Source organism: Podarcis cretensis (genome assembly GCF_951804945.1).
Source record: "Podarcis cretensis genome assembly, chromosome: 6".
NCBI lineage: Eukaryota > Metazoa > Chordata > Lepidosauria > Squamata > Lacertidae > Podarcis > Podarcis cretensis.
In genome coordinates, this window is record NC_137175.1 from 10,533,350 (window position 1) to 10,557,196 (window position 23,847).

General features: G+C 46.2%; 1 protein-coding gene across 2 annotated transcripts in view; it reads left to right on the top strand.

The window, feature by feature from the left end:
• The first annotated feature begins 3,224 nt into the window (after positions 1 to 3,224).
• Positions 3,225 to 23,847, top strand: part of GATA5 (GATA binding protein 5) — a 54,152-nt gene continuing 33,529 nt past the window's right edge. The window contains exon 1 of one of the 2 annotated variants that reach the window (XM_079979721.1): positions 3,225 to 3,466. The gene's annotated coding sequence lies outside the window, so the exon portion shown is untranslated. Of the gene's footprint in view, positions 3,467 to 23,046; positions 23,437 to 23,847 lie in introns of those variants that run through there. The other variant, XM_079979720.1, reaches the window with a different exon arrangement.

Genomic DNA, 23,847 nt, shown 5'->3' on the forward strand with positions numbered 1-23,847 from the left:
CATACAAAAATGCATGCTAGTAGGTAAGATTTATTTGCCCCCCCCCAAAAAAAAAGTAAGCTACAAGTGCATGTATAGTAGAAGGCATTTGCCCTAAAATGATTTTCTCTTGAGGATTTAAGAAAATGCAAACTGGTGTGGGAATACAGTATATATTAAAAAATAAATTTAAGATTGGGGAAAAAGAGAAACCAAATTGGACAGATTCACCTATAAGGAGCTTACCCACCATAAGGATTCACACAGATGACCATGCCGGCACACCTTTTTATAATCCCACCTCCTGTGAGGCAGAACTCTCTGTACTATTTCCCAGTTTGCAGCCCTAGCAAATCACACATTCCACCACATGTTTTAGCACACACCTGCACCCGAGGTGTGGCTACATCTTTCAGCTGTGGCCAGGATGGTACAAACAGCAAAGCTGTCCCACGGGGGCAATATAGTAATCTCTGCAGTGTTTTCAAGTGGCTACATGTGACCACTTCCTAAATGTTCATCTGAATCAGTGCTGTGTGTGTTCATATTATTATTCCATTCATTTTCTTGGTTCATTATCTCATGTGTTCAATTGCTCATTCATTAAAAAATCACACTTGTTTCATTCTTGGTTCCACATTGCTTCTTTCATTTTTGTTTCTGTGACTCCCCCCGCCCCCATTTCTTTAACTCATTTTTTCTCTCCCTGCTGCTCCCCTGTGATGGTAGCAGTAGTGGCAGCGGCAGCGGCAGTATAGGAAGCTTCAGTTTTCCCAGAATGCCTTGGGTGTTGCACAGCATCCCAGGGTAATAAAATCTATGAGCCCCATTGGAAGCCACCATTTTTTCCTTGAACGTTGCACCATCTGAGACAGTCTGGGGAAATAAAAGGACTGCTTTACAACAAGCACCACAGAGAAACTCAACCAGACGCCAAGATTGCCAGCTTTTAGGTACCAGGCAAAGCCATTCACATTTAATCAGGCTTTTGGATAGTCATTCATTCATGATGTTGTTGTGTGGTTCAGCAGTTCCTTGAGAAGAGGGTTTTATTGTAAAATCACTCTGAGAATTGTAGCTCTGTAAGTAGAATATGGGTCCCCTAACCACACTCAGCATTCTCAGGAAGCTGCAGGTCCCAGAATGCTTTGAAGACAGCTATGGCTGCTTTAGGAACACGGGTGGTGCTGTGGGTTAAACCACAGAGCCTAGGACTTGCTGATCAGAAGGTCGGCGGTTCGAATCCCTGCGATGGGGTGAGCTCCTGTTGCTCGGTCCCTGCTTCTGCCAACCTAGCAGTTCGAAAGCATGTCAAAGTGCAAGTAGATAAATAGGTACCACTCTGGCGGGAAGGTAAACGGCGTTTCTGTGCACTGCTCTCATTCGCCAAAAGTGGCTTAGTCATGCTGGCCACATGACCCAGAAGCTGTACGCCGGCTCCCTCGGCCAATAAAGTGAGATGAGCACCGCAACCCCAGAGTCGGTCACGACTGGACCTAATGGTCAGGGGTCCCTTTATCTTTTTATGGCTACTTTAAAAACATGTTGCAAATGAGGCGGCAATGTGCTCCTGTACAACTCCAATTCCAGTTCATCCCAACAGAACTTGTGCAAGACAAGCTGTTCATTGGCAGTATGCTAATGGTTCGGAACTAGGATATGAGCGTCACTCCAAAAATTCCATTTTAACATGGCTGTCGATTAAACGTAGCATCCTGCACACCATTCCAAACAAAAGTTCCTTACCTCCCAACTGATATCACCAAGAGTTGTGCCTAGATAGACTTAAGGCTGCAATCCTACAGATGGCATGCAGCCCGCTACAGGTTTCTAGATGTATGTAGCCATCGGGGCTACATCTGCTCCACAGACAGAGATGCCCTGTCAACTGTGTTCCACCAAGTGGTGGTGATCAAAATGGGGCATTCCAGCCCAGGCACAAAGCCACAAAGTGTTCAGTCAGCTTCTATAAATCCTGTAATTGCAAATTCAGCTGTCGGCTAAAGGCTTTCTGTAGCCTAGGCAAAATAAAGCTGGATAGCTCAGTTGGTTAGGTAAGGGTAAAGGGACCACTGACAGTTAAGTCCAGTCGCGAACGACTCTAGGGTTGTGGTGCTAATCTTGCTTTACAGGCCGAGGGAGCTGGCGTTTGTCTGCTCCGCAGACAGTTTTTCTGGGTCATGTGGCCAGCATGACTAATAATAATAATAATAATAATAAATTTTATTTATATCCCGCCCTCCCCAGCCGAAGCCGGGCTCAGGGCGGCTAACAATATTAAAACAGTGTGACATTATAAAACATTATAAAAATGAATTAAAATCAAAATTGATGGCAACCATAAACTAAAGCTTTGTAAAGATTGCCAGAGGAGGGGGTCAGGCTGCGCCCTGACCAAATGCCAGGTGGAACAGCTCTGTCTTGCAGGCCCTGCGGAAAGATGTCAAGTCCTGCAGGGCCCTGGTCTCTTGTGACAGAGCGTTCCACCAGGTTGGAGCCGCAGCCGAAAAAGCCCTGGCTCTAGTTGAGGCCAGCCTAACCTCTCTGAGGCCTGGGACCCTCAAGGTGTTTTTATTTGAAGATCGTAAGTTCCTCTGTGGGGCATACCAGGAGAGGCGGTCCCGTAGGTACGAGGGCCCTAGACTAAGCCACATCTGGCGAAACCAGAAGCTCTCGAAGCTCTCAGAAGTGTTCTCGAAGCTAGCAGCATGAGTCTGACCAAACTGCGGGAGGCAGTGGAAGACAGGAATGCCTGGCGTGCTCTGGTCCATGGGGTCACGAAGAGTCGGACACGACTAAACGACTAAACAGCAACAACAAACTAAAAGATCATCGAACCGTAGAGCTGGAAAGAACCCAAGGAGTTATCTAGTCCAACCCTTTTGCAATGCAGGAATCACAATGAATAAATTTATTATTGACAGGAAATCCTGAGAAAGTGATCCCTGCGTTAAGAATCCCTCTTGTCCTGCGGGTGGAGGGTGAGGAAACCCGTTTGGAGGACTGAGTCCCGTCTGGCATTTGCTCACCCAAAGGGAATCCCCGCCAGCCGAAGTCAAGCAAGGCAAATAATATTATTCCCCTGCAGGGCGATCTGTTTGTTTAACCCTTTCCAGAGACGGGTTTCTCCGGCTTCCCGAGATGCCCCTTCGGCCTCCTCCCCGCCGACCCTTCTTATCTTCCTTTCCTTCCAACCAGCCCGCGAGGCTGTTCCTTTTCACTTCGCATAACCTTCTCTGCCTTCCCACTCCCTTCGGGCTCCCTCTCTCGATCCCTCTGTCTTCTCCGATCTTTTACTGCCTTCCACCTTCCAAAATAATCTCTCCTACTTTCCAAATAAGATGCATGTCTCTCTCCCCAACCCCCAGCAATCTTCTCTCTTTTTTCTGTTGCTGCGCGCCTGGCGGAAGCGCCTCCTCGCTTGTTCCTTGCAAGAGGCGCTTGGAATCGGGACCCAAAACGCCTAGAGAAAAACTACTCTGGACAGGTAGAGAGGCGGGGGGTGTGGGTGTGGATTTGAATCTTCTCTGGGCTTTCGAAGGAAAGGTTTGTTTCCTGTACTGATCCACCACCAGGTTATGAAACTGACGTTTCGATCGTCAGGTGTGCGCTATATAGAACACTTCACTCTGGGATCCTAAATGTTAATTTCGCAGCATTGCAGTAGTCTTGGCAGTTTCAGGGCTTTTGCAAGGATACGGTCTTAAGTCAATTTCACCGCGAAACGAGACCCGCTGAAATTGCTTCGCATTGGGCTAACAGCTGAAAAACATAAAATAAGTAACTGCGACTTCCGTGATTTAAGGGGATCGCCAAGATTTAAGTGGCCTGCGGTTTTTAATCAAAGTTAGTCGCTTTAACCAGGTTGCATTTCGGGGTGGGGCGGGGTCAATTATGCAAGGCAAGGGAAGAGGCAAAAAATAATTCAGCAGCCGCTCTGGAAAACGGTTTGCCTGCTCGTACATCTTATTTGGAAGGAGAGGCATTGCTAGGTTAACCTGATTATCAGCCCGATCCCCAAACAGGCTAAGCCGAAATATGTGGTTGGTGCCTATGCATACATTTAAAGCACATTATTTCCCTCAAGGAATCTTGGGAGCTGTAGTTTCCCCGCTCACAGTGCTATAATTCCCAGCACCCTTTCCAAGCTATAAGTCCCAGAACTGTTTGAGGCAAATAACGTGCTTTCAATGTATAGTGTCCATACAGCCTGCGATCGCGGGGCCCTAAGTCCTTCGCTGTCCGCTTATCGAGAGCAGATTTTCTTTTCCCTAGAATAATTCTTCCCCAATTGCAATCAGTGTCATTCGCAATTTGTCCCCCCCGAAGTCGATCTTCTAAAGAAAGTGCGTGAGTTGGTGCCAAACAAGCTTATTACTCGAAAGCAAATCCCAGTAGTCTGGGATTGCGCATGAAGAGCTGGGCAACAGTGCCCACGTCCCACAAAGCGCTTCCTGGTTGTTTTTAATCATTTGAGAGATCATGTGTGCCTTTGAAGAAAACAAATCTCAAGGCGTTTCATCGATATATTTATTATTTTTTATTATTGTATTTTATTAGCACCGGGGGAGTAGGGAGTGATCGGTTTACTCGATAGATCTCGGCTTGCATTGGATCCGGTATTCACTGACTATAGACTGGACAAACTCCAGGGAAAAGGGGTTTCTAAGAAATCGCTGGTTCTTAGATCTCTTGCGCAAAGAGATGGACAGACAAATATATGGCAGACATATCGCCTCATCGAGATATAAAATCGACTGACGCCCCATCCTTAATGAATACAGTTCATTAAAGCCTAATTTAACAGCCTAATGAAGAATTGCGTTGCTAACTCGACTTCGGTTAAATGCTGCGCTTCGATCCCTCTTAAAACTAACCAAATATTAAACATTATTTAACCGTTGCTGAAAGCTGTAAGTAATGATTGATTTGATCTGAACGGTTAACGCAAAGGGATCGCGATCACCTTAACTTGTCAGTGGGAATCTACAAACAATAGAAAACTATTTTGTAACATTTTCTAGAGAGGCTGCAACGAACACATAAAAATGGGCTTTGTGGCACCGCAAATACTAACAGATGTATTTCCCTCTGGAAATTGCTAGTAAATCACACGAGCGCGCACGCAGCCCCTTAAAAAAAATAAAAATAAAATCTGTACGAAATCATATAAACATAAAATGATTCTGTGTTTTTTTAAAGAAGCATTTTATATTTTGCATACGTTGTCAAGTTAATAATGCTACCCAGATGGAAAACACATCGCCGTGTAAGAGTACAGATGTAGTTGACACAAAAAAGTCTTCGTATGTATGGGTATATAGTATCTATTTTAAAGATGGCGTGCATCTTTAAAATCTAGATCTAAAAATCACTTTAAACTGCATTAAGCTATTCTAGTGGCATACTCTAAAATAGACGATATATGTCCATGAGTTGCATACGGAACACTCGTCTGATGTTCGAAGATGGCTCATAATTCACAGACATTCTGCACATATCCAATACACATCATTCTACCATGACAAGGGAGTAATTAAGACAGGCAGAAAATTGTCACTTAAATTCCCAGAATCCCGAACTACCTAAGAGCATAGCAATCAGGAAAAAAAATCAGGAGATATCAAGGATCTGCATTTTGAATTTGTTCTTTGAGGTCCTGCGTGATTTTTCAGCTATGAAACTGGATTTCCAGCTTTAGGGAAGATTGTCCGTGCTCAGGTATTGGCAGCCAGATTTGAAACTTACTTTAGGCAGGTTTAATTAAGCGGGATAAAGGCCGGACAAGACCCAGCCAAAATGAAGTACTTTTAAGACTGCGATCCTGCTCCACATTTAATTGTGAGCAAGCCTCATTAAAGAAAAGGGAGCTTACTTCCAAGTCGGGCAACGCACGTCCTGAGACGTGGGGAAAACACCCTTAAATCTCTTCCATGTGAAATAAGTCGGATGGACCGAAACGGCCGTTTTTCAGACGCAAATGCCTACTTTCTCTTGCTCCGAACCCTGGAAAGGAACAGCGCGACGGTTTCCTGGAAGTTCCAGTTATTTGAGGGAGAATGGACAATTTCTAGCCTTTTTATAAAGTATTATCATTTGCAAATATATATATACAGTGTATGTAATATTGGGAACCTATGAGAAGTACCGCTAGCTCAAATACCGAAGTTTCGTCTAACCCAGTTTTCTGTTTCCAACGACGGACAGTCAGGTGTTTCTGGTGAGGATCACAAGAAAATACCTGATGCTGAATGTATGTTATATTTCATTAGAAGCGACTCCGCTGGGCATCGCTTCCATTTCAATGGACTGAGACTTCAAGGAATAGAGGTGGAAAGTCGCCACCCCGTGAATCTTCGACGGCCGAAGCATCAGCCAACTCCTAGGGGCCGAGGGGTCTTCGCCTCCACCCCCAATAAAATATTTGAGGGGACTGCCCCCTCCAAGCTGATGAGCATTGCCACTCAAATGGTGTGCACGCACCGTTGTCATGCGATCAGTTGTGCGGGGCGGGGCTTACCTGGAAACATCCCCCCAAAAAAATATTTTATTCAAGTTGGCACCCCTGTCAGAGAGATACACAGAAAAGTGGTTGTGAAAGGGAAGGGGAAAGCCATGGAGCAGCGCGACCACGTCTGCAAATGTAATGCAACGCGATGCAGGTAGAAGGAATCCTCTTGGGCTGACTGCCATGGTTTTCAGACTACGTGGAGGAGAAGGTCGGAGCGGAGGGACAGGGAACCTGTAGTTTTCCAGGCGCTGTTGAACTCCCAGCTCCCATCCTCCCTGACCATTGGGTATGCTGGCTGGGGCTGAGATGATGGGACCCCAGCTCTCCACCAGTAGAAGCTATAGAGCAGCTTTTAAGGGGAAATTCACAGGCAGAACTCCTGGCCCTTTGAGGGGAGGGTGGAAGTTCTCTCGAGGCAACCCTCCTCAACGAAATAAAAGAAGAATCAGAGGGGTCGGCTTCTATTTGGGACTGTGCACGGTCCAAGAAATGCGGAGTAAGGGTTAAAATAAATACTTGCTGGTTCTTAAATAGGGTAAATGCTCAAATATAGGTCAGCATGATTATTACCATATCGCAGAAGGAAAGGGGTGGTGAGAGAATAAGTCGCTTTGGCATAGTAAGATCGTGGAGGAATGGAGATTTGATATACTAATGTTATTAATTTATTTCTTCATATCCTACCAAGTGCAGAATAGGCTTCTCAGCAGTTCACACGTATAAAAACAAATCACACGTGCATCAGTTAAAATATGCAATTAAAATTAATGTCAAATAAAATCCACCCCGTTGCAACATAAAAATAGAATCACCCCTTATTAAAATATAAACCAAAACAATCCCATTTAAATGACACAGTACTGTAATTAAAAATAAGAGAGTTGGGGCGAGAGAGCCCCCTGAATCAATCAAGCCCCTTCCTGGGGCTTCCTGAATCAAGAAACTAATTGCAAGTTAATTAAAAAAAACTAATTGCAAAATGGGGTGGGAGGAATGGGGGGGGGATTCCTAGTTTGGTCTAACTTAGTTGGAGATTCTGGCATCGCAGCAGGAGACACGCACAAATATGTCTCTTCTCGCAAGGTGAGGCTGAAAAAGGAGTTAGGAAATGAGGTTAACAACCCTGAGAGTACATAAGACTAGCACCTGAGGAAATGAGCAGCACAGGTGAGTTCAGAAAGGACAGGGTAGGGAACTTGGGTCTTTTTCTCTCTCCCTTCTTCCAGGCAGACACATCAGCTTCCAGTGCAAGCTGAGTTGTATCCCAACACTTTCAGCACACACTGTGTTGAACACCCTAAGCCCACAATGCTATACCTACTTACTTAGGAATAAGAACCCCTGAATGCAGTGGGGATTACTTCTGGGTCAAGATGCCCCTTAAAACATGCCACAAGTACAGTCTGGTATAGTGGTTAAAGGTAAAGGGGATCCCTGACTGTTAGGTCCAGTCATGGATGACTCTGGGGTTGCGGCGCTCATTTCGCTTTATTGGCCGAGGGAGCCGGCGTACAGCTTCCAGGTCACGTGGCCATCATGACTAAGCCGCTTCTGGCAAACCAGAGCAGCGCACGTTTCCGTTTACCTTCCTGCCGGAGCGGTACCTATTTATCTACTTGCACTTTGACCTGCTTTCGAACTGCTAGGTTGGCAGGAGCAGGGACCGAGCAACAGGAGCTCATCCTATCACGGGGATTTGAACCGCCGACCTTCTGATCGGCAAGCCCTTGGCTTTGTGGTTTAGACCACAGTGCCACCTGCATCAGGTATAGTGGTTAGTGCATTGCCATTACAGCAAGGGACTTAACTGCAAAATCCCCACTCAGACGCAAAGCTTAGGTGATCTTAGGCCAGCTGATGTCTCTTAGCCTTACAGGATTGGCGTGTGGATAAAGCGGAGAGGGAGACTCAGCTCTTTGTAGGAAGGAGGCATTCGAATGTTATAAATATGTACACATAGTAAGAATTATCACAGACTATGCTTCTTAAGCGCAGAGTGTGGCAGGGTGTCACTGGAGGTGTAAATGACTGTTGATAGGGGGACAGAACCTTAGATTTGTATTGATTTTGATTGATTTAGGTGGGGAGCTGCCCCTCTTGACTTTTGTTGTTGTTTAGTCCTTTAGTCGTGTCTGACTCTTCGTGACCCCATGGACCATAGCATGCCAGGCACTCCTGTCTTCCACTGCCTCCCGCAGTTGGGTCAAACTCATGCTGGTAGCTTCGAGAACACTGTCCAACCATCTCGTCCTCTGTCGTCCCTTTCTCCTTGTGCCCTCCATCTTTCCCAACATCAGGGTCTTTTCCAGGGAGTCTTCTCTTCTCATGAGGTGGCCAAAGTACTGGAGCCTCAGCTTCAGGATCTGTCCTTCCTGTGAGCACTCAGGGCTGATTTCCTTCAGAATGGAGAGGTTTGAGCTTCTTGTAGTCCCTTGACTATGTCCATGTAAAAGACCTTCAGATTTTGAAAAGCTGTAATCATTGGATCAAGTTCATCGGTTTTCTTGAACTAATCAAACTAAATAATAATAATAATAATAATAATAATAATAATAATAATAATAATAAATTTTTATTTATATCCCGCCCTCCCCAGCCGAAACCGGGCTCAGGGCGGCTAACAACACTGAAGTAGTGCAACATTATAAAAACATTATAAAAATCAATTAAAATCAAAATTGATGGCAACCATAAACTAAAGTTTTGTAAAGATTGCCAAAGGAGGGAGTCAGGCTGCACCCTGACCAAAGGCCTGGCGGAAGAGCTCTTTAAACTTTCAACTGGAGTCTGAATCAATGTGAAATTAATTCTTACTGTTTTGAAAAATGCTTTTTATAGGGCAGGGTAAAAGGCACTGGAACCAAGTTGGGGGGGGGAGTTGGGGAGCCACAGTTTTAAACGCTCAGCCCCATAGGAACCAACTGCTAGAGGCCGAGGGGTCTTTGCCACCCCCCCCCTAAAATATTTGAGGGTGCCGCTCCCCAAGTTAATAGGCATTGTCATTTAAATGGTGTGCGTGCGCCTCGTCATGTGATCAATTTGCGGGGCGGGGCTTACCTGCCCACCCACCCCCTCAATATTTTATTAAAGTTGGCACCCCTGCTAACACCCCTGTTAAAAACAGATTCGAGATTGAGAGACTCAATCTCTGAAATGTTTCCATTTTGCGGGCAGAGAAATGCATCTGGGAAGGAGTGATGTGCGCAAGGTCCCGGGTTCTCCGGGTCCACGAAAAGGACAGGATTCGAACCCAGGTCTCTTCCTAATGCCAGGCCTGTTTTCCCTTTGATTCGGCCCCCTCCCCGCCGCCGAGAAACAGCCCCGGATTTAGTGGAAAGCCACCGATTCCTATTCTCAACCCCTGCTAAGGACGCCACGTGTCTTTGTTAGGGCGAAAGGTCCACAAATCAAAAGCGAAACGTGTGGGGAGGGGATGGATTAGGCGTGGGGCGTCTAAAGGGCGCCGCTCTGTCTGTCGCAGGGTCCTGGAAGAAAACTTACCTGGACAGCTCAACCCTCCTAAATCTACTCTCCCCTCCCCCCCCCCCAACCTTTGCATTCAGCCCAGCTGCGAATTATTAATACCCAGCGCGCGGAGTACTTCTGGCCGTGCGCTGGAAAATAATGCTAGGGTAATTACGGTCCTTTATCTGGCCATGCTTTTTGTAAGAGGAGCAAGATAAAGAGGGGGGGGGGATGAACTATCCTACATTTGGATCCTGCACTCGTTTATTTATTTTTTCTTATCTCCGCACACACGCACTCAAAAAAATCTGGCTTATCCATGTTACCGCATGTAATTGTGTCCTGGCAATGCATGCAGTTGTGTTTTGGCAATCCAAAGGAATTTACCCCTTGCAAATAAAATGTGGTTTGGGGATTTGATTTCGTTTCACTTCCAACAAGTGTTTGCAGAGGCTCGGTCCCTGGAATCATTTGGCTTTCTGTGTCGTCCCAGAGGCTATCCCTTCTGAGATCTGCTCCGCTGCCACCAGTTTGCTGTATTCTTAATGCTTCTGTTTAAATGTTTCCTTTTATCTACACCCACGAAGTCTTATACTGCCATATTCAAGAGTGACTAGCAAGATTCTTCTGCAATATAGACAAGAGAGGCTGTGCTTTTGAAGATCAGTGAATTTCTACTAGAGTTGACAGTGCACTATAGCTGTCAAGATTTATTGTCGTCTGTGTACATCAATTTAAAAAACTTTGTCCCTCCAGGCAGGGTCCCCAGATGTTGTTGGACTACAACTCCCATCATCCCTAGCTAGCAAGGCCAGAGCTCAGGGATGATGGGAGTTGTAGTCCAACAACATCTGAGGAGCCACAGGTTGAGAACCGCTGCCGAGGTTGCCAAACTACAACTTTCATCAGCTCCAATAACACAGTCAATGACAGAGGATGATGGGAGCTGTGCCCACACCTGATATATAATATTGGATTGGGATCGCCTTTGGTCTGAGGTGCAGCAAGGCAGTTCTTATAACCCGTTAGGGAAATGAATGGCGGGCCGGCCTATTAATGTCCATTAAAAGCACAATAGCTAAAAATAGAACTTTAATGTCTGACGCATTATAATTATATTTCCAGTGTTCAAAGGAAGCATGTACTCATTGTACAGAAAAATGGCATCACTCCTGCACAGACTGAAAGAATCCCAACATACTCAGAAATAGGGGGGGGTGAAAGGGTGGGGAAAATGAAGAAGGGGGACCCAGAAAAACTACCCAGTTGGAACTGGGAATGCTCTGTGGTTGTGGAATGCTGTTAGCTCAGAAATGAGTCCCATTGAGTTCAGTGATGCTACAGTACTTCATAGTTACAGTAGGTGGGTATAGAATTACAGTGTAAGTGCAGCTTTCCCCGTCACTGTGAAGGGAGAAGCTGGGACCTGGCTGGGACCTGTCTGTCTTGAGAGACAGTGGAGGAGTGTGCCTTTGGGGGTAAGGTCAAACTGTTGGAAGGTTGCAGCCCCTGCTTTGGCTGTAGGGAGCGACATGTTTTGTTGCAGCTGGGGTAGATGAAGGCACCTGGTTGTGCTATAGTAGCCCTCTCTCAGGAGAGCAAGCTGGCAAGCTTGGCTTGTTTTGAAGGAGAACGTAAAAGACTCTGCTGAATCAAGCCAATGGCCCATCCAGTCCAGACTCCAGCATCATCTTCTCATAATGGTCAACCAGATGCCTGGGGAAAAGCCTCGAGCACAACAGAGTTCTTCCCTCCTGTGGTTTCCAGCAAACCACAGATAAGATAATCCAGAGATCAGGAGACTTTCTGGTTTAGAGGAAAGGTGAGTCAGAGGCAACGTGATAGAAGTGTTTGAAATTATGCATGGTATCGAGAAAGTGGATAGAGATTTCTGCCACCACACCTCCCATAACACTGGAATTCGTGGACATCCAATAATAATAACAATAATAATTTTTTTTTTATACCCCACCCATCTGACTGGGCTTCCCCAGCCACTCTGGGCGGCTTCCAACAAAATATTAAAATGCAGTAATCCATCAAACATTAAAAGCTTCCCTAAACAGGGCTGCCTTCAGATGTCTTCTAAAAGTCTGATAGTTGTTGTTCTCTTTGACATCTGGTGGAAGGGTGTTCCACAGGAAGGGCGCCACTACCGAGAAGGCCCTCTGCCTGGTTCCCTGTAACTTGGCTTCTCGCAGTGAGGGAACCGCCAGAAGGCCCTCGGCGCTGGACCTCAGTGTCCGAGTAGAACGATGGGGGTGGAGACACTCCTTCAGATATAATGGACCGAGGCCATTTAGGGCTTTAAAGGTCAGCACCTGCACTTTGAATTGTGCTCGGAAATGTACTGAAATGAAGCTGACGGCTGGAAGATTCAGGGCAGATAGAAGAAAGTATTTATTCACATAGCACATAGTGACACTATGGAATTCACTTCCACAAGTGGTAGAGATGGCCACCAACTTGGATGACTTTGAAGAAGGATAGGTCAATAAATTCATGGTGCATAAGCAGCTTCTACCTATGATGACTATGTTCCACCCCTGTATGCTTCTGAATACCAGTTGCCCGGAATCACAGATGGACGGAGCACTGCTGCATTCAATTGCTGCTTCTCATAGGGCTCTGGTTGGCCACTGTGAAAACAGAACACTGGGCTAGTGGGCCATTCCCCTGATCCAGTAGGTTCCTATGTTCTTATTGCTCTATTAACTCATTCAATTTTTCTCCCACCCTTCCTCCTGAAGGGTCGAAGGGCAGCAGACAGAGTGATGATGAAACATTAAACCACAGCAACTAAAAACAGTTTCAAACATTCTGGAAAACAGCTAAAACCATTCTCAAATGGTGATCTCAGCATTGCCAGGAACAATGTTCTTCAACCATCAAATGCCTGGGTCAACCAGAATGTTTTTAAATATCTCCTGAAAGTCACTAAAGAGGGAGGCAGATGCACCTCTCAAGGGAGGGCATCCCACAAAAGAACCACCACCAAAAAGGCCCTGTGGCTGGTCACAGCCCCCAATGTCAGCACCACCAAGAAGGCTTCATCATCTGATCCTCAGATCCAAGGTGGTTGGTACTGGGCCAGTGACTTATGACCTAGCAAGGCAATGAGAGATGAAATGACTACAGGGCAGATATCCTGATAATTGCTTTACTAGCTTCTCTGCAGTCGTGTCAAGCCAGAAAAGGTGAACTAAAGTCCCTCACCCCATCGCTCTGTTTTCTGACAAGCATCAGGTGCCTGGGTCATTCTTACTTTTCTGGAGATGACAGAAGGAAGGAGCTTGATTCTCCCCTCTTTCCATGGGAGTATTTAGGACTAAATAATAGTCACTGACAATTCTTGCAGGTCTGATCCAATCCACTTGAAATGAAGGGAAGCTGAGCAACCAGTGTGGCTTTGCAGACAGAGGTAGGAATAAAGAGCCAAGACATAAGATATTGGCTGGAACTTTTGTTTAGTCGTTTAGTCGTGTCCGACTCTTCGTGACCCCATGGACCAGAGCACGCCAGGCACTCCTGTCTTCCACTGCCTCCCGCAGTTTGGTCAGACTCATGTTTGTAGCTTCGAGAACACTGTCCAACCATCTTGTCCTCTGTCGTCCCCTTCTCCTTGTGCCCTCCATCTTTCCCAGCATCAGGGTCTTTTCCAGGGAGTCTTCTCTTCTCATGAGGTGGCCAAAGTATTGAAGTCTCAGCTTCACGATCTGTCCTTCCAGTGAGCACTCAGGGCTGATTTCCTTAAGAATGGATACGTTTGATCTTCTTGCAGGTCTGATCCAATCCACTTGAAATGAAGGGAAGCTGAGCAACCAGTGTGGCTTTGCAGACAGAGGTAGGAATAAAGAGCCAAGACATAAGATATTGGCTGGAACTAGGGCCACATTTTATTAAGTCACAGGTTTTTGCAGGAGGTAGCATAGGCACAGGAAACCATCTGAACTGTTTTGGGTGAACAAGCCCCTGCCAGATTTATTTATTGAACAACATTTGCATACTGCTTAACTGTAAATAAATCTTGCAAGAGGATAATGAGAGGGGCAGGCATTCCCTTACGCCCCATTTATTTCCAGATAGATTATGCACCTAGAGCAGGGGTGGGGCAGCTTTTGTTTTCCTGCCCAGGGCCACATTCCCTTGAGAGTAACCTTTCAGGGGCCACTTGCTGGCAGACCAAGGCAAATGGTGGGCAGGGCTAGAGTCAAAAGTGCACTTCTCCTCTCTCCTCCTGTCACTTAATCCTCTCCTTATGTGTAACAACATAAAAAGAGAGAATGGCCCATCTAGTCCAGCACCCTGTTCTCACAGCAGCAACCTTCTTCCCCTCCCCTCTCTTTCTCCACCTGTTTTTCTTTCTTTCTTCCACACCCTTCTCACACACACATTTTCTACCACACCCTTTCCTCTCTTTTCTTCTGTCCCTTTCCTGGCCTTTTGGGCAAAGATTACTCTTGCCAGAGGTCTGGACTAATTCATTACAGAGGACTTCCCCCTCCCTCCCCCTCCTCGTCCCCCTCCCCCTCCTCATCCTCCCATCGCTTCATCCATTTTGCCCCCCTCCCTCAGTTCCCCCCCATACACACTGCCATCCATCTCTCCCTTTGCTTTCTACCCACTGACATGAAATCAGGCCAAATTCCCAACCCCTGCCTTGTAACCTTGCCATTGGGATGTCAACTTAAGCTATACATAGGTAAAGGGTCCCCTGACCATTAGGTCCAGTCGCAGACGACTCTGGAGTTGCGATGCTCATCTTGCTTTCAGGCCGAGGGAGCCAGCGTTTGTCCACAGACAGCTTCTGGGTCATGTGGCCAGCATAACTAAGCCGCTTCTGGAGAACCAGAGCAGCACACGGAAATGCCATTTACCTTCCTGCTGGAGCAATACCTATTTATCTACTTGCACTTTGTGCTTTCGAACTGCTAGGTTGGCAGGAGCAGGGACCGAGCAACGGGAGCTCACCCGTTGTGGGGATTCGAACTGCTGACCTTCTGATCAGCAAGCCCTAGGCTCTGTGGTTTAACCCATAGTGCCACCCACTTCCCTTTAAGCTACACAAGGACTGTCCTAATAGGGCTGCTTAGGGAAAGCAGCTTCCACTGCATAAATCACAGCTTATACAGCAAATCCAGGGCTGGCCCAAAACATTTCGGAATCTAAGGAGAGCCACAAAATGGGGAGTGGAGATTTACATCAGAAACAAGCAGGGAATAAAGATCTAAATTGGCAACAAGGGTGGAAGGAGACCTGCAATGCCTATTCACCCAAGACGCAGCACGAGGAGCCTACGGAAAAGGTGGCAGATCTGTTGCAGCCATTACTGTTACTAGGCAATGACAGCCTTCCTGCTGCCTCAGGCAGTTGCCTCATCTTGCCTCATAGGTGGGCCAGCCCTGAGTAAACCTAGTGGGTTTGGGATAACCTTGGGCATAGTTCTTCCTCAGATGTCTGAGCTGAACGATTTCAAGATTGCAGGTAGAGGCTCACATAATTACACCATTCAAAAATCCCCTCCACACTGAAAACTAACTGCCAAAGAGAATGGTTCCAGTCTTGCCTTCCTCCTGACACGCTTGTTTTCCATGTGCAGGGAATATTTTGGTATGGAGGAGAGTTCAGTCATGTGAACTGAAGTGGTCGTCTTCTTCTTTGGCGATCACTCGTAGCTGAGTAAGATTGTCTTCCCTGAACCCGGTTTTCAAGTGTTCTAAAGTAGTACAGCCCAGACTCACAGTTTCCACCTCAGGGGAACAAGGCAAAACAATACATAAAGAAACCCTGGCGCAAAAGGATGATGCTGGTGATTTATTCACCAAAGGTCCATCTTTCGGACTGGTGGATTGCATGCCATTAGATGGCTCATATTTTGTAAAGAAGGTTCTGTGAAGAGGAAGGTGAAGGATTCTGAGACCCTGTTGACTGGGACCTAACCTGGTGAACCATTAAGAACCAACCCTGCTCTTATCTGCATAACTTTACCTCTTCATTTGCATCGCAACACCCAAGGTTCTGTTTCCTGGTCACACTAGAATGTGACAGAATGTAGGGAGAGTGAGATGGAATGCTGGGAAATGGCTCTTGTAACAGAAGCATTTTGGGTTGGAGTATTGCTTATTGGAGTTTGTTGGGGAGGGTGGTTGCTGTTAATTTTATGTCTCTTTATTTTGGATCTTATATAGAGAGAAAAATTAATTCCATTGTGTACTAAGGAGAGGGAGGACATATGTTCCATTAACAATTGGATGGTCCAACTTCCGCTTATGATTTGGAAAACTCTGAAGCCCATTCAGTCAATCATTAGTCCACCTGTCTCCCAGTGAGGAACTCAAGGTGGATCACAACATAAACTAAAACAAATGCAACTAAAAAGACACAATAATTAATATACCACAACCCCAAATGTCACAAGGGGAGAAAGCAAGCTTTTGAGTTCAGCAGGACTTTTCAGCAGGCTGTATATGAAATAAAACCAAGAGGGGGGGCTTTACTGAAGCCTTTTTGGTCCAGAAGTCATAATGCCTTCCTTTAGTCAGAAGCTCCTTTTGGTGGTGTAGTCTTAGAAGTGACTCAGCTTATCGAGGGTTGTGGAGAACAGCTCCTGCGGTATCACTGCAGTACCATCCTGTGGGCATCCACCTCGGCCCCTGTTCCCCCTCTCTTCAGTCAAACCGTTGTTTTCTATTTTAATTCGGAAGTGCTTGTATTTGTTTCAGAAAGGGCTAAATACAACAACATGAACCTCCATTGAAGTGATTTACTGGTTAAAGGGGTCAGCAAACTTTTTCAGCAGGGGGCCGGTCCACTATCCCTCAGACCTTGTGGGGGGCTGGACTATATTTTGAAAAGGGGGAAAAAATGAACGAATTTCTATGTTCTACAAATAACCCAGAGATGCATTTTAAATAAAAGGACACATTCTACTCATGTAAAAACACACTGATTCCCAGACTGTCCAGGGGCCGGATTTAGAAGGCGATTCGGCTGCATCCGGCCCCCAGGCCTTAGTTTGCCTACCCATGGGTTTAATTAATTGGTGCCTACCATACCAAAATGGTAGGCACCAATTAATTAAACCCATGGGTAGGCAAACTAAGGCCTGGGGGCCGGATGCAGCTGAATCGCCTTCTAACTACCATACCAAAATGCGAGGGGACGCGGGTGGCGCTGTGGGTAAAAGCCTCAGCGCCTAGGGCTTGCCGATCGAAAGGTCGGCGGTTCGAATCCCTGCGGTGGGGTGCGCTCCCGCTGAACGGTCCCAGCGCCTGCCAACCTAGCAGTTCAAAAGCACCTCCGGGTGCAAGTAGATAAATAGGGACCGCTTACCAGCGGGAAGGTAAACGGCGTTTCCGTGTGCGGCTCTGGCTCGCCAGATGCAGCTTTGTCACGCTGGCCACGTGACCCGGAAGTGTCTCCAGACAGCGCTGGCCCTCGGCCTCTTGAGTGAGATGGGCGCACAACCCCAGAGTCTGTCAAGACTGGCCCGTACGGGCAGGGGTACCTTTACCTTTACCTTTATACCAAAATGCATTTTGAGCTGTAGACCCACAAAGCACCCTTAATCTGGATGGATAAATAAATAAACACTTAAATAGCAATAGAATTAAAACTATTTTTATGTAGTTATAAAACTATATATAAATATAGTTTCATTCTGGAATTTGTTTAATTGGTTTTTTAAAGGATTGGGGTTTTTAACTGTTCTCATTTGATCTGTAAGCTGCCTTGAGTCCCTGTCAATGAAAAAGGGTGGGATATAAATATATAATCAAAATCATCATCCACTGAACTCAATAGGATTTCCTTTGGAGCGAGGATCTTTGTTCCCCACTGAACGCCACCAGGACTGGGGGGGGGGGGGTAATTCCACGTTCTGCCACAATATTAGTAAATCTAAAAAGGGAGGGGGAGGGGGCATACCCCATCTCTAAGGTTGAAGCCCCCGACATTGCATGCAGGAACTGCAAGAAATCTATCATGCGCAGTTACCTGGGAGTAAATCCCATTGAGTAGCGGGAAACTGAACTTGGCTTCACGTGCGTAAGATCGGGCTGCTGCAAAACTAGGCGTCGCAGGCCATTTTCTCCCCATTTTGCAGAGGGGAAAACTGATCAGATACATTAGCCAAGAAGCGATAAGGGCTTTTCCCCATCCCAAAGGACACCGTTGCCCCCGTATTTCTCTATGCGATCATTTCTCCATATGCATTGCAAGACATCCACCCGTGGATCTCTTATGTTGCTCTTGTTATCTTGAGAGACTGCGGGTTGCTTTTTCGTGCTTTGAAGTCTTTTTTTTAAATTATTTTAAAGTAATGTGATGTATGCTAAAGAACCAGGAGACTCTGGGTTTGTGGGATCGACTTTTATTTTGGCTGGAAGTGAAAGATGCGCCAGTCAGAGCCCGAACGAAAAGCTAGAGAATTGAAGGATTCTGAGCCCAGGAATTTGTTCTGAGTTCCAGAACGAAGTCCTTCTTCGAAGTCCTTTTCCGTCCAAACGTCCATTTCAGCAGGGTCGTTTAGGGCAGGGAGAAGGGGTCGTTTTGCTGGGGGTCTTGCTAAATCCTTGCGGTTCTGCTGCAAATTATCCCGAGATCTACCTTCTGCCCACCGTCTTCTAAAAAGCAGATTATCAACCAGCAAAATAAGGCCACTCTTAGAGATTCTTATTTCAAATAAAAGTAGCCAAGGACGATGCAATCGCAGTCCGTTTAATAAAACCATAATAAAGGGAGAATGGAGGTGTAGCTGGGTGTTCACGCATGCTTATTTACGCGGAAGTAAGACCCCCGTCGGCCTCCGATGGGGTTTACTCGGAAGCAAGTGAGCAGGAAAATGTAGCCCAAGGGAAATTCAAACGCCCTTTATGACTCTCGCTTTCTTGTGTTTGATTATTTGCCTCTGGATGTTTTATTTCTGTGAGTGAACGTGGTTGCAGGAAATAATATATATACAACTTCATCAGAGAAGGGAGAGGAATTAGGAATAGTTAAGAGCTGAGGAAATTATAAATAATTTCCGGACTTTGAAGACGAAAGATACGGACGGGAAATATCTTGGGATTCTACATCTCCACCGTAATACCTGTTCAGAGCGAGATTTCATCAAGGCAAAGAGTCTGGTTTTAGAAAAATACAATAAGGTCTCTTCAGAACCTTTCCTGCAATCTCCGTCTCAGGAAATCACATTCGGCTCCGCCGCGCAAGCCTAAGCAGGTCTACTCGGAAGTAAGTCCACCAACTGCAAGGCGATTTACTCCCGGGAAAGTATGTCTAAGACTACAACAACCTAAACCCAGAGAGGTTAGGCTGCAGTTAGGTCTGTCCCGCTGAACATCCTGGGAGTTTAGATCTCGCCTCTCCGCCGCCCCCGTCTTTCAAGGCGGGTCCCAATTTTAAAAATAGTAATAAGCGACACTAAAACCCAGTGGGAAAATAAAGACTAAAACTAAGTTGTCCAAGGGACAACTGTCTCCAGCTACGTTACTGCTTGAGGCTTTGTTCAAAGACAAATTGGTTTTGGGGGTGGGGGCAGCTTCCATTTGCAAAAGTAATGCTACTTGACCATCTCATTTTTCAGCCCTAAAAGCAGGGCTGTTATTTTTAACTGCGGACAAGGTAGCCATGAGAAGCCACACCTGTTGAATTACTGTCTGACAGGCAATTGCTCATTGCAGAGAGCATTTGTTCCGGAGTGGGGAGGTGGGCGCACGCTTGGTTTCCTCTTTATTCGCTTCTTTTAGCTGGATCTATGGTGCTGGAGACCTCGCTTTCCTCAGCGGTTGAGGGGTTCTCGGTTTCCTAATTTGTTCTGCAGCGGGAGAGGAGGTTCAACGAACATTCAGAAAGTCAGGGCATCTTTCTGATTCGAAGTCACTTCGAAGTCACTAGCTAGTTAATCCGAAGTCACTTCGATTTTTAGATCAATAAGACCAACCTGTGGCTTTCAGTTTTAAGGCTCCTCGCTCATCAGCTTAAAATAAGTGGCAGCCAGATGAAGACGAGTTTCTTTGAACTTCGAAGGCCTCCTTGGTTCACAAATCTTTTCTTTAAAGGTGGAGCCTACTTTGATAAATGACCCTCCACATCCGATGGAATACTGAGCAATCCGATGGAATAATACTGGTTCGAGTCAGGGCTGCTCTGGAAAGAATTGCGCGTTTTCCTGATCCCCTTTTAAGTCACATCCAATTCACTTTGTCCTTTAAGCAACTGAGCAGGGAGTCGTTATTTAGGACATTATTCGAGGGCATGCCGTGGAGAATAGAAGATGCCACCTCTAGTTCAGTGTTGTCTACACTGGCTGGCAGCGACTCTCCAGGTAGAGAGACTTTCCCAGCTGTACCCGCAGATGACGGACCCCGAACCTGGAACCTTCTGCAGAAACCGATTCTAGAGCAAGAGATTTGCAAATTAAGGTCCCTTCGGAAGTCCAAAGAAACTGGTTTCGCCCTTAATTATCACTCCTAGCATTCCGTCTTTCCTGCAAAGAGCTGCCAGAGAGCAACAGGTGCTTGTGTTTAGACCACATAAAAGCAGGAACACTTATGAATTTAGGGCCTGCTCAGGGTACAACCCACAACCATTTTTCTGTCGCCCCCAGAAATTATTTGAAGCTTCAGCTCGGATTGAAATCCACGAGGCTTTGATTGTCGTTTTTATAATGCAAATCAGAAATGAATAGGCTTCGGGCTTGGTGCATCTACTTACATTTTTACGCTAATCTCAAAATCGCCAGAGCCGGTAAATCTCACCTATGCGGATGTATTTGGAAACAGCGCAAAATCCAACCCAAGTTTTCCAGCTAGCAGCCACCACTCTCTGGAAGTAAACAATCCAATCCTACCTCCGCGAGTTTGTTCTTTAATGGGGCTTACTCCTAAGTAAGTGTGGCGATCCCATTGAAAGAACCTACTTCCAAGTAAACATAGTTGGGAATGTGTTGTTGTGGCTATAGGCTTTACGCACGGTTATTTGGGGAGCAAATTCCATTTAAACTTAACAAGACTCGAGACTGCATACAGAATAGGTAGAATCGGACTAGAATCAGCAGTGGAAAAGCCTATTTCAATCAGAAAGGAAAAGATTAACTGCTTAATGGAAATATATCAAGCTATGTAGTGTAATATTAGCTTACGATGATGTGGTTGGCTGGGTTGATTCGAAGCCCGGCCAAATCTGACAAATTCCTCGCTATCAGCCAGAAACCAGATTCGCTTTTTTAAAGGTCTTCCCCTCAAACTTTGACCTAGTAGCGCCATCAAGGATTGGGGGAGGGGGCGAGATCGTTTTGAAACCACAGTATTTCTGCTTAACACTGTTGTGCCCGAGGCAGAAATATACTTTTTTAAAAAGTCACCCTGTCCTGGAGCTTGAAAATTCACGAGCTCTTTCGCGAATCGTCTTCTTTCCCTGACTTTTAACGTCCAAGGGGAAGAAGCGTTGCATCCTCTCTACTTCAAATTTCGGCTGCGGTCGGTTCCAGTTCCGCGTGGAACAAGCGAGCAAACTCGCTCAATGAGGTTTCGGGACAGTTTCGTGAAACTGATAAGCTCGCTTTACAGCCCAGCGGCACAACTGCAACGCGGTCGGTCGGTTTTAATGCATCCTAAAAGTTGCAAGTTCAGGGGTAAGTGTGAGGGTTTTCTTCTGCGGTGGGAGAAAGCTCGGTTTTCAGAGTTTGTCAGCTGATACCAGATATCGCTTTCTCTCCCTCCCCCCCTTTTTATGGGTCTTCGAAAAAAAAAACCCAAGGCAAGGATGGTCCGTTAAGGGGGAAGATAAGTTTTAATCAACCTAGTGGATGTTACATATGAATATCCAACAATGTGAGCCTAGACCTGGTCGGTATCCGAAGCAAACTTTTCTGCTTAAGTCAAAACTTCATGCCGCTGATAATTTTGAATGGATTTCCTGGGTGAGAAAATCCTACATACATTTTTTTAAGGTTTCAAATGAATGATAGCAAGGCTGCTCTCTCACAATTAAAGCCGGTTTAATTCGAGTCACTTTTTTAAGCGTGGGGAATGGTTTAGTTGTCTTAGACCGAGAGAATTTGCAGAGATATAGATATATAGATGCATGTCAGTTCCAGAGAATTCAGACGGGAAGCGAATGCGGAATAACTGGGATTTAACGATACGAAAAACTTAGAACCTAAGGGAAAAGGTCGACAAGAAAGGATTGCATAAAGGGAGGGGGGAGATGTCGGCAAAATAGGGGTGAACGGTCAGAACAGAGAAAAATAATGGGGGGGGGGACTTCTGAGAGATTGGAGAGAGAGAAAAACCCACTCTAAAAGTCCCACTGATGTTAAATGAGATTTCCCAGAAGTAATAAACGTAGCACGACTCTGCCTGCGTTGTTGACTCAACTAGAAGCCCAAGGGATTTATTCCCATGCAAAGGTGTTTAAGGGTTATAGCCTTCAAATTCCGTCAACCACAGTTTTAATTATAGAAATTGATTCTCATCGAAGCTGGAGGTGACATCAGAGGCCACAATTCCGAAGCAATCCGTCTTAAAAATGCTATCAAAACCGTAACTAGGTCTTTTCCTCCCTCCTTTCGTGGTGGGGAGGTAGCCGATTGGCAATCCAGTCTATCAAGTAACCTCCACGCACACCAGACATTTAAAAGCCAATTTCTCCCCTAAAAGGAAGACATCTGGGAACTATAGTCCCCCCCCAGCTACCAATCCGGGCACCCTGAACAAACTACAGTTCTCGCGCTTCTTTGGGCGAGGCGGGTGGAGATGTGCTTTCATGTATATTCACAAGCACGCACGACTTTCTCTGCCAGCCGGGGAGACAGCTCTGGAAAGGAAATAATCGAGGGAGAAATCAAGAGGCCTTGGCAACGCAAGAGAAAACCATACCCTGCTTTTTTTAAAAAAATAGAAATGTAAATTAAAAAATTCCCTTAAGTTACTTTCTGGTTTCGGGGCAGGGAAATCTCCCTAACTTTTCTTCCTCCTCCTTTTTTTAAATGGTCGCCACCCAACCTGGCCCTACATGCCTCTCTCTTTCTCCAGCTTGCCAGGAGGTGGGGGGGCGGTCACGTGACACGGCCCCCCTCTCCCCACCCCCCCGCCGTAAAGGGGCCGAGCCGCAGATGAAGGGAATCACTTTAAGGCCGAGATTAGGCGAGAGAGGAGCTCGTCTCCCAGGCGCGATAGGCGAGCCGGGTCCCCAGCAGCTATCAGCGCAGCGGATCAGAGATAAAAGGCGCAGCCGGAGCAGCGGCGACGCAGCAGAGCCGCGCTTCAAAGGAATGGGCTGCTGAGCAAGAACGCCTTTTGCATTTCTTTATTATTTTTTTAGGGGGTGGGGTGGGGAGATACTGGGATTAGACTCCCTTTACACGCGCAAACCCTTTTCCTTTTTTCCTGGGATTTTTTCCCCTTTTGGATTTTTTTTTTTTTAATTCTTATACTTTGTTTCGGATCGTCTCAACTCAGAAGTTTGCCCGCTCCATCGTAAGTATCCCACTCTCTAAATTATCTCTCGTGCAAGCTGGGCTTATCTTCCCAGATAATGCCACACTCGGAGAAATGGAAAAGGGAAGGGGGGGGGGCGACTCTATTAGCTTTGCAAAGACCCACTATTGATAACCGTGTCTGTGATTTACGAGTTTCCTGATTAATTCCCCCATCTTTTTATCTTCTTTTTTTTTGTAAGGGTGGGGGAACCCTGTTCAGATAATGTTTTCCTACAGCAGAACAGATAGGGAAAAGACGCGCCCCTCCGCCCTGTTTAACGAGAGGATTGGTTATATAGGATGGGCCTAGGAAGCAAATTCCTTTTCCCTATTAGATAGATCTTGCAGGGGATCTATCTCGCCGCCGCCACCGATCCCCTTTACTGAACTTGCTCTCCTTGGGTCCACC